At 39.0% G+C, this 10,763-nt stretch overlaps 4 non-coding genes across 4 annotated transcripts; all 4 read right to left on the bottom strand.

The window, feature by feature from the left end:
- Positions 1-6,418: 6,418 nt before the first annotated feature.
- trnaf-gaa (transfer RNA phenylalanine (anticodon GAA)) lies at positions 6,419-6,491 on the bottom strand. Its single transcript has one exon. It is a non-coding gene; the product is annotated as a tRNA-Phe (tRNA).
- A 309-nt stretch (positions 6,492-6,800) lies between these two features.
- Positions 6,801-6,872, bottom strand: trnaq-uug (transfer RNA glutamine (anticodon UUG)). Its single transcript has one exon. It is a non-coding gene; the product is annotated as a tRNA-Gln (tRNA).
- A 236-nt stretch (positions 6,873-7,108) lies between these two features.
- On the bottom strand, positions 7,109-7,182 carry trnai-aau (transfer RNA isoleucine (anticodon AAU)). Its single transcript has one exon. It is a non-coding gene; the product is annotated as a tRNA-Ile (tRNA).
- An 88-nt stretch (positions 7,183-7,270) lies between these two features.
- On the bottom strand, positions 7,271-7,342 carry trnap-agg (transfer RNA proline (anticodon AGG)). The gene has a single exon. It is a non-coding gene; the product is annotated as a tRNA-Pro (tRNA).
- Between the last annotated feature and the right edge of the window lie 3,421 nt (positions 7,343-10,763).

Below are 10,763 nucleotides of genomic sequence, written 5' to 3'. Positions count from 1 at the left end.
GTGGCAAAATCTATCAAAGCCCAAACTGAGAAGGGGCAGAGAAACAACAGAGCCTATATTCCTGTTTACACCAAGCCTTGAGTGACAGCTAGGCTGACGACACATGCAGAGCGACAGCCAAGAAGCTTTAACAGACTGATCATCTAAAAACAGAAGAACTGACCGAAACCCTTCCCTTACGGGCAACACAGGTGTGGCAACTTCAATGATCACTCTAGAGACTGCTTCAAATTTAGTTATTATATTAACTTTATTCATTCTGATTATTCACTGGTCTCATAAGCAATTCTTTATATTCTCTGCTAAACTAACCCTCTTTGCTTTTCCAGTAGGTTCAAGTCCAGCCATATAAAAAAGAAAGAGAATACACTGAAAGAGAGAAGTGGGTGCTCAACTCACTAGTTCAAACTGAGGCTGGATTTGTTATAGTGAGGGCTATTATATTAAACAATTATAGGGCTAAAAGCATGAAAAATTATTCTGTAGCAAAGAAAAAGATAGACGCAAAATGTCAAAGAATTATTATTATTGTTTGCTAAACAATGATACTGGTCACTCCATTTTGTTTTGCTAAGTTTTTAGAGATATAGATTGGAGAAAAAATTACTCCAAAAGTCCAAGCTTATGAAATCGCAAAAAATGCTGTCAGAACTGGGATAATGAGATGGAAATGTTGTTGGCCATGGATCCAAGATTACGCAGAGATCTCCAATTTCTTAAAGCAGCTCATGAGCAAAAAAACAAAAAAAAAAAAGATTAGGAAAAATCAGAAAAACAAATGACAAAATGTATTTGAAAAATTACAATTGGCAGGCTTATTATTCTAAAATACTTAGTCTATTAGAATTTGTAAAAAGAAAAAAAGGATTATAACAACGGTGTTAAACTAAACCTTATGATCATTGACACTTCACAGTAGTGTTTGAGATAGCTGTGTTGACCTGATCAACCCTTGGCTAAAATTATAGGATGCCACATTTAGAGCACAACCTGTAAGAGTGTATGCTGGCCAGCGTGTGTGAGAGAGACACTGAGTGTGAATGAGTGAGAGATGGTGTCTGAAGAGACACTAAGGCAAATCAATTATTTTGCCAATACAGCTGTATTTAAAATTTAACATGTGGGCCCACAGGGCAAATTCTGCCCAATAAAATAATGACCATGGATGCATATGGTTAAATTTCCTGGTCAGGAACTGAAGTAACAATATGAAAAAACAAAGAATAAAAAGAGAAAAATAAAAATAGAAAAAACAGTGCCACATTTGCGCAGCGCATAACATATCTGACTTCCTTTGCAGCATAACACGTCTGCCTTTCTTTTCAGCATATCATGATGGAGCGGATCTTTGTCAAAAGTATGAAATATTGTCTTGTAACTTTTGTCAAAGTGGGTTGAGTATTGTCCAAGATGCCTAATAAATAATGTGCTTATAGTGGAACTCAAGACAAAGAGATAACTGAGTTGAATTGAGTAATTATAAGAGTACATTGAAATTTATTGTGAGAAAAATGCAAAAAGTTGCAAATAATGATCAAAAGTCAAATTTATGAAAAACAAATGAGAATATATGGATTAAAGTCCTGCTGTTAATGAAGGCAGAAAGGACACCACTCAGCCCACATGACCTTTCTACAGGTAACATCGAGAAGGACAATGGGACAGATGAGCAGATGATTGAAATTATATGTTGTTGTCACTAACAAAAATAATTAAGCTTTAATTTACAGATAGCAGCAGCTCAATTCCAGGAAGGATTCTGGGACGAGTCTGACAAAAAGAACCAGTAACTATGCTTTGTAATTTCAGAAGAAGTGATCAACAGTGTGACATTTGAGTCCATGCCTCTCAACTTAAAATAAACCAACTGACTTCAGCAAGCCCCCACAACTGAAGTGAGGGATCAAGGACATGCTGACAATGAGAGAAAGAGTCCATTGCAACGAACGACTCACTGGAGACACCCTGGTGAAAGATCTAATGATTGATGACAAGGTTAACAGAATAATCAAATCATGAATGGAAGAAAAGACAAACTTAACCAGAAACACAGGAATGAGAAGAACTGTGCAAAAGAGAGACTCAACAGAGATGAGTACAAGCTCAAACAATAGTCAACATCAACCAACTTTCCTATGATTGAATGTTCAGCCCTTGAATAGATTCAGTAGCAACTTAATAATAACCCCACCATAACAAAAATGATTGAAAGTAAAAATATATTAAAGCAACATAGAAAACAATGATAATGAAAAAAAGAAAAGAAACTAAAATAATGTTAACAATTAATTTAAGAAATTGATATAGCATAATGGGAATTAAGACAATACATGAAGGAAAATTTTAGAACTAAAAATAACTTTAAAATAAATCTTAATGGGTACTCAGATGTAACTTGTCAATACAAGGATATACTTAATTAATTTAAGGCTACAGTTGAAATTAAAGCAAGTATTAACACTGGGTATTAACAAATATTCAATGTCAAAATTGAATTTATAAGATTTGATTCAATATGCAATTGACTAATATTAAGTAGTACTTATAGAAAGTTTATAGACTTACAAGAAGTTATTGAAATTCAGTAACAAACAAGCCCTTGTGAACAATCTAAATGGCACCAGAGGGGGGTCAAAAATAGATATTTGGCATTTCACATGAAGGACAGATTGTCGAACCAATGAATACTTTTGAATATTCTCAGTCCAGATGCGCAATGGTTTTAAACCAGTGCGCAAAGGGGGGAGTAAGATAAGGAAATTAAAAATTAAAATGAAGATAAAATTAAAGGCATTTTAAATTAAAAGGCATTTTTGCAAAGTTTTGTGAAATTTGTGGCAAAAACAAAGTTAAGAAAAGAACAGCGACAAAAATAGGCCATATATCAGTATACCATGTGGACATGATATAGATGGGTAAAAGCAATGAAATCAACAGAGGAGGGCAGGAACAGAAATTAAATCTCTGACAGAGAAGTAATCCTTAGATTGGAAGTCTAAGCAAAAATAACGTCAGATAATGGGTCAACTAAACAGAAGTATTGAAGATTGAAAATAAATTGCATACGAATACAAGGAAGTTTTAATAATAATTAAGTTATAATGCTAATGGTTTAAAAGGATGATAGACAAACTTTTAGATTGTTAGATATAAAGAAAAAGAAATGTACATATAAGGAATATGTAAGAGTGCAAAAAGTTGTTCTCTAGAGTTATTTTTCTAATTGTCTAATAAGTTTATTGAATGACTTTTATGAGATAAATGTAACATTGCTCTGAAGCTTTCTTAGTTAGAGTGATTACATGACACATAATTAGTTTATTCATGATAGTTTATTTAGAAATTAGTAGAAACGAAGAAAATGTATTCAGTTTAGTCTTGAACTGAGGAGCTACAATGAGAATGAGAAGCAACACGCAAGATTAAAAAGGTCAAAATGGAATTTATTGTTTAAATTTGGTAATAAAATAGAAAGTAAGTGAAATGTATTGCAATTTATTAGATGGGTGTAAAGTGTTCTGTTCACTAAAATTGACTGACTAAAAGATGGATTCTTCGAATCTAAGAAATGATATTCTCTCATAAGAAGTGATAAAAATGAGAGAGTTATGTTTACCCAGCCATATTTTGAATTAATAGTCATATGGATCAAGTAGAACAAAAATGCATAATAAATCAATTAGACTACTATAATAAGCAGATATTTATTATAATGCTTTGTCTGCATTAGGAGAAAAACAATTATATAAAAAAAGTAGAATGACTTATGTTTGGTGATCAGTGTTGCACTTTTACTAAATAATATTGCGCAGGGAGGAAAATTTAGCGATTATGATCATGTTAAAAAACCTTAAGAGCAAAAGTTAAGGAAAACTTAATGTAAAGTCTGGAAAATTATGATTTTCTCAATTAGAGATATTGAAAGTGGGTTATTATTCTGTTTTGTACTTTGTATAGTAAGATCACTAGTTGGAAAACCACGGTTAAACGAATGAAAATGCGGAAAAAAGATAATGAAAACTAATTTGAGAGGGCAACCAAATTGATATTTACAAACCCTGGATGTTGATTCCATTAAATGAGGAATTGAGGACGAAGAAGATAATTGATGAGCCAGACCCTAGAGGACATCTGCACCGCAAGAAAACTTTCAATAGTATAAGAGACTTTTATGTTTGATATAGTCTACATAACTGTGACAAATACATGCAATGCAAGAACAAAGGTATACACACACTTATAACAATGTTTCAGTTTGTCTGACTAGGAGACCTCGATTCTTTTACTTTTTCCAATAAACAAAAAAGAAAGAACAACTAAAAGAAATAAAATGTATGGAAGAAGATGTTTGGCTCGAGTGCTCCTCCGGAGTGTGGTGGCTTAATCCAGTAATTGGAAAGGAGAATGAGTGACTCAAATTGAGTCACCAGGTAGCATAACTGAGGGAGCTGGATTTTGAAATTACACTCTGGAAAAAGCTAGTGAAAGTGAGGCTTAGATAAGCCTCAGAGGAGGGAATGTAGAAGATTTTATTATTTAGAAAACAAGTAATTTTGCTATATATTTGGACACAATTATTTCTTCTGTCTGTGACTTTGGATTTCCTCTGTGTATGTGAAAGACCTTGAATGGAATGTTGTTTGCTGCAGAAAATTCTATTCTGAGAAGTCACATGGTAAAAGACCTTTACCCAAAACTATCTATAGGGTGTGTTACCTTCTTTGGAAGAAGAAGTATGTATATAACTCTGAACCAAAATGTACTCGGGAGCGCACTGGAAGGCCAGAGGGCCAGAGAGCGTTAGAGCGCCGTTCTATGGAACGGGACGGCGTTCGAAAATAAAGTCTAATTATTTCTGGCATCAAAGATCTCTGTGAAGTTATTTTTCAGAAAGATTGAAAACCACAACATTGGCCCTCCCTGCCAACACGATCTTCCTCCTATTGGCCTCCTCAGTTGGCCCCATAAGGAGTCGACCCTCAGAGGTTCTTCGTAAAACCGGGTATGCATACATAATCTGAAAGGACACAGGCATAAACAGAACGTTACATAGCTGTCATATTCCAACTGAAAGTATTTTGCTACAGCATTTGTTTTTTATGTAATTAATTATTATAATATTATAATAATTAATGAATATTATTATTATTATTATGAGCATAAGCATTATTGTTTTTTATACAACTGTGAATCACTTTGAATTGCCTTGTGTACAAATTGTAAATAGTGTGATGAACTTATTAATAAGAAAATAAATAACACTTCTTGGTACAATCTTGCTGGTATCATGCCATGCTTAAATCGTTTTGTTTTGTTTAGCTTTTGTGGCAGAGATTACTAAGAAACACCAAATATAACATAAAGGCGTTTATGACAATTCATAATAATATGATCATCAAACAGATCTAAAACTTAAAATGGTATATCAAATCGTTTTGGTATATCTTTTATAACATAGTTGAGAGTCATTTGTTGAAACAAAAAAACACTTGTTTTTGCCTATTCATGTATTTTTAAATATGTATAACATAGTATTTAAAAAGATAAAATAAATATGTATACTGGTGTATAACATAGTATAGTATAACATGAATTAAACTTTTTTTTTAAAAGGTTTTAGTAAAAATCTTCTTGTGCTCAAAATAATGTAATGAATGACAAAAATGAGGATGGAGGAATCGAATGAAAGCTTTTTTATACATTGGAATACTTGATCACTCGAGCGTCACTTCATAGCGTCATCAGCAGCGCTCAAAGGATCTGCCCTCATGTTGTTGCAGTTTGTTTATTTAAGAAATTCATAATAAATAATAATAAAGCAAGATACCCTGTTGAAATATGTGTAATGTGTGGTTTATATAAACTGCAAAGGTAAAGTACACTTTAAAACAGATTGTGACCGATGTGAAGGGGGAGGAGAATGTATACGTGCGTCACGTTTAGTCAATAAAACACTTCCGCATAGGATACACCTGTGTATCCTCGCTCATGACTCCTCTGAAAGCCTCCTCACTCCTCGATCCTCGCCTCCTCGCGGTGCAATTAGAGAATTGAGATGTCCTTCAAGATGGCTGAGCTCGATCGGTTTCCGGGTCATAGGATGGAGGACAGAGGAACGAGGAGACGAGGAGGGATATTGAGAAGCACCCTATGTTTCCCCAATTCCGACTCGGTTTGAGAGTGCCAATTTCACCGCCACGTCAGCAGTTGCGCATCACCTCTGTTTTTTCCCTCCCTTCCGCGAAGAACCTAAAAAATGTTCTACCGAGATTTGAACTCGGATCGCTGGATTCAAAGCCCAGAGTGCTAACCATTACACCATGGAACCAACACACCCTCCCAGCTGTCTGTCTGAGAGGCAGATAGCGATGAGGCTAGGTGGAATCAGGTAGCCTAAAGGAGGCGGGCGTGGTTCCTCTGCCGAAACCCGAGATTGAACCAGGGACCTTTAGATCTTCAGTCTAACACTCTCCCAACTGAGCTATTTCGGCCAGATACTCGTGCTGTTTAGCCTGGCAAATGAAGGTCCCACCGAGATTTGAATTCGGATCACTGGATTCAGAGCCCAGAGTGCTAACCCTTACACCATGGAACCTCGGCGTGTGTCAACTTTTCCCATGAGGTGCAGAGATTTAAGTCATTCAGTCCAGAAGCGCGATAGCAAGGAGCAAAAGAAGCCTTTGCCTTTTAAGCCCATGTTTCCCCAATTCCGACTCGGTTTGAGAGTGCCAATTTCACCGCTACGTCAGCAGTTGCGCATCACCTCTGTTTTTCCCCTCCCTTCCGCAAAGATCCTAAAAAGGTTCCACCGAGATTTGAACTCGGATCGCTGGATTCAAAGCCCAGAGTGCTAACCATTACACCATGAAACCAAAACACCCTGCTAACTGGCTGTCTGAGAGGTGGAATAAGGTAGAGTAAAAGAGGCAGAGGTTGTTCCTCTGCCTGCCCCCGGGATTGAACCAGGGACCTTTAGATCTTCAGTCTAACGCTCTCCCAACTGAGCTATTTCGGCCAGGTACTTGTGTGGTTTAGCCAGCATGGATGTATGGGAGACCGCCCGTCATTTTCGAGAAGAGCAGAACGAAGGTCACAGAGAGAAAATGAGTGGCCCGTACGGGGATCGAACCCGCGACCTTGGGGTTATTAGCACCACGCTCTAACCAACTGAGCTAACCGGCCTCTCTCTGGCACATTTTATCCCCAATTGCTCAGAAATATCCTGGTTGCCCTAATCAGGCTGAAGAGATTAAAAGCAAAGCCTAATAATGGGCTCGTCCGGGATTTGAACCCGGGACCTCTCGCACCCTAAGCGAGAATCATACCCCTAGACCAACGAGCCGAAACATACATCCTCCGTGCTGCTGTCGGGCCGCAAACATTTCAGCTTCCATGGCTTAAAGCGCAATTTTCTTATTAAATCAACAATTAAAAGGTAGCCGGTGCAAAGTTTCCAGCACAGAGGAAATGGGGCCTCTTTTTTTGTGGTCATTGGAAATCACGCTGCAGGACCTGCACACGAATAATGAGAAGCTTACTTACAGGAGCCTGGTCTGCAACACTGGACCCAGTTGATGTTGCAGGAGCAGAGGCAGCACTTGGCTGGACAGAAGGCTGTGGAGGAGACTGCAGAGGAGGCTGAGCAGGGCGCAGAGGAGGAGACTGCAGAGGAGGCTGGGCAGGGCGCAGAGGAGGAGACTGCAGAGGAGGCTGGGCAGGGTGCACAGGAGGAGACTGCAGAGGAGGCTGGGCAGGGTGCAGAGGAGGAGACTGCAGAGGAGGTTGGGCAGGGCGCTGCAGTCCTGTGGGTGGCTGTAGTGAGGATGGTCCTGGTGCAAAAGGACAGGGGTTGAAAGCCTTGCTGGAAAGATGGGAGATGCTCTTTCCAGTGGACAGGAAGCTCTGCAGGCGACTGGGACACCTGGCCAGGGGTCCACAATGCTGGAGGAGCAGGATAAGGGGCAGGAGCAGGGGCAGTAGCACGAGCCAGGGCAGGGGCAGGGCCTCTCGAGCCTGCAGTGGCTGGAGCGTAAAAAAACACAACAAAATTATCTTATTGTTTTAGACTTTCACTGCATGACTTTCTCAGCTCTGCTGGACAGCTACTGCGATTACAAGGTTTACTGCAAAGCATGTATGATTAGTAGAGAGATGACATGATGATGAAAAGATGGAAGGAAGCAGTGAAAATCATCCTGTTTTTCATCCAAGCACCATTAGAAGAAATACAAGAAGAAAAAAAGATGGGATCAGCCAAGTGTGAAGCGAAGCAGACCAAACACTACAACAGCCACTTATTCCAAGGGGAGTGTGAGATGACAATTATTGTTTAAGATTTACATACCTTGAGGAAGTTGTTCCTCAGCTTGCGAGGCTACAGTTGCCATCTCCAGGTCATCTTCCTCCTCAAAAAAATCCGTAGCAGCAGAGTCTGTAAAATAACATAAAACACTAAGCACATGTCACCAACACACTTGTATGCGTTAAGTGATACTCACCACATGTAAAGAGCTGTCTCCGGGCTGCGGACTCAGACGCAGGATGTACACGTGGTCCTGCAGCTGTTGAACACGTATTTTCGTTAGACATATATACTGCATAATATATAATGTAATGATTTTAAAGCTTGCAAATCACTTACAGGGTTTGGCTGGAGCCAAAATCTTCTGTGCCAGCTGTGAAGCAAATAAATGCATCCCCCGCGCCAACAGGGCCTTCACATTGGTCGCCAGCAGTGGCCTGTTCTTAGTGGCAGTAGGTGGAGGAGGAACAGACACAGTGGCAGTGGGCACAGCAGCAGTGAGGACAGATGCAGTGGGCACAGTGGTGGTGGGCACGTGGGCTGGAGCCTGCCTCTTCAGCACGTATGCTTTGAAAAGGGCCATATTGGTGTTAGGCCTGGTCTTTGCCTTCTTCAGGTAGGTGATGAGAGCCTGGGCCTCCTTGCTTGGGTCCTCATACACCTCCTTCATTGACCTACCCTTAAAATCCCCAAACTCCACCATCAGACATCCAGAGTCTCCTGTCCTCTGGGCCTCCTGCAGCTGGCCTGTTTTATATGAAACACCACCACAGCCTCGCCTACCTCCCTGATCTGCGAGGTGTATCTGAGGAACAGGTGTTTGTTGTCCGACAGCGGGTTGTCCCTCTCCTCCTCCCCCAAAATGCTGCTGACCAGATAGCAGGCATACCCCAGTGAGTTCTCCAGCAGCCACAGGAACCTCTGACCCTGGTGTTTCCCAAACTGGATCTTGCAGTGAGCCAGAACCAGGAACTGGTCTCCAGGATTCCCTCCATTCTGCCTCACAAAGGCAGTGGCCTCAGCCAGGACCTCCTCCTTACACCTGGCCTTCCCTGCCAACACGATCTTCCTCCTATTGGCCTCCTCAGTTGGCCCCATAAGGAGTCGACCCTCAGAGGTTCTTCGTAAAACCGGGTATGCATACATAATCTGAAAGGACACAGGCATAAACAGAACGTTACATAGCTGTCATATTCCAACTGAAAGTATTTTACTACAGAATTTCTTTTTAATGTAATTAATTATTATAATATTATAATAATTAATGATTATTATTATTATGAGCATAAGCATTATTGTTTTTATACAACTGTGAATCACTTTGAATTGCCTTGTGTACAAATTGTAAATAGTGTGATGAACTAATTAATAAGAAAATAAATAACACTTCTTGGTACAATCTTGCTGGTATCATGCCATGCTTAACTCTCTGGGGTCGAGAAACGCGCCGGCGCGTTTTGCTGTTTTTTTTCCACATAGCAGCAACATAGACTTAAAATACTCCGTCATTTTTGGTCATATAAATAAAATCAACACATGATTATAAACTATAGAGGGTCTTCTTTTTTTTGTGTACACTCACATTAACATCAAAACCGTGTGCTTTTGTAAAATGAAGAAAATAAACAGGGTGTGCTTTCTGCCTCTCTGTCTCCGTTAAAAAAAATTCTGGTGCACGTCTCTAAACTTAAACAAAGCTCAGCGAATACTATTCACACAAGCACGAGCAATATATCTTTATTATCATTTAAGTTTGTACTTTTAAAATATCTAATTCAAAACTAAAATAAATATTCTCTGTTTATGTAATCTATTAAAAAAGAGAGAGGTGTCAGCCGATCTCATTATCGTTCTCTTAGCTCATTATTCTGCTAATCTGACACGCCCACGGAGAGCGCGTGTGGTATTCAAACGCAAATGATCTGAAGCAACACATGCAAAGTGTCAACGCCCCTCATAAACGCGATGACACAACAAATGTAATCATCAGATTAATGTACCCTATTTCTTCTTGCGAGGCTGTGTGAGGAATAATCCTGGGACATTTACCTCAGAACATGTACTGTTTTTTTTTCATTTCGAGGAGCAACGGATCCATCTGATAAGTAAGTTTTTTTTTATTATTGTTCTAATCGCGATATCATAGTGTATGTAAACCGCAAAAAGACTGTTTAAATATGAATCGCGTCTGTGTGTGAATGAATGAACTGAACAGTTTTTACCAAACCCTATTGCTATACTGAGATGAGTGAAAATCGACTGAAATATGTTGAAATAACGTTAAAATGTCTTTGTATTAGCAACGTATTAAACTGCAAATTAATATGTATGCCCTAATATAGGCTCATAAAAACAAAAAACGACATGCCTATGTTACAGACGAAATATGAAAGACAACATTTCGTCGACTAGTTTTGGATAGATTATTAACTGTTTACTGTAAACTAGACTACTGCCACAT

The sequence above is a fragment of the Siphateles boraxobius genome, unplaced genomic scaffold (genome assembly GCF_051911475.1).
Source record: "Siphateles boraxobius isolate OS27281-9 unplaced genomic scaffold, OSU_SipBor_1 19, whole genome shotgun sequence".
Classification (NCBI taxonomy): Eukaryota; Metazoa; Chordata; class Actinopteri; order Cypriniformes; family Leuciscidae; genus Siphateles; species Siphateles boraxobius.
Note: the sequence above shows the minus strand (reverse complement) of the source record. Positions and strands in the feature narration are given on the sequence as shown.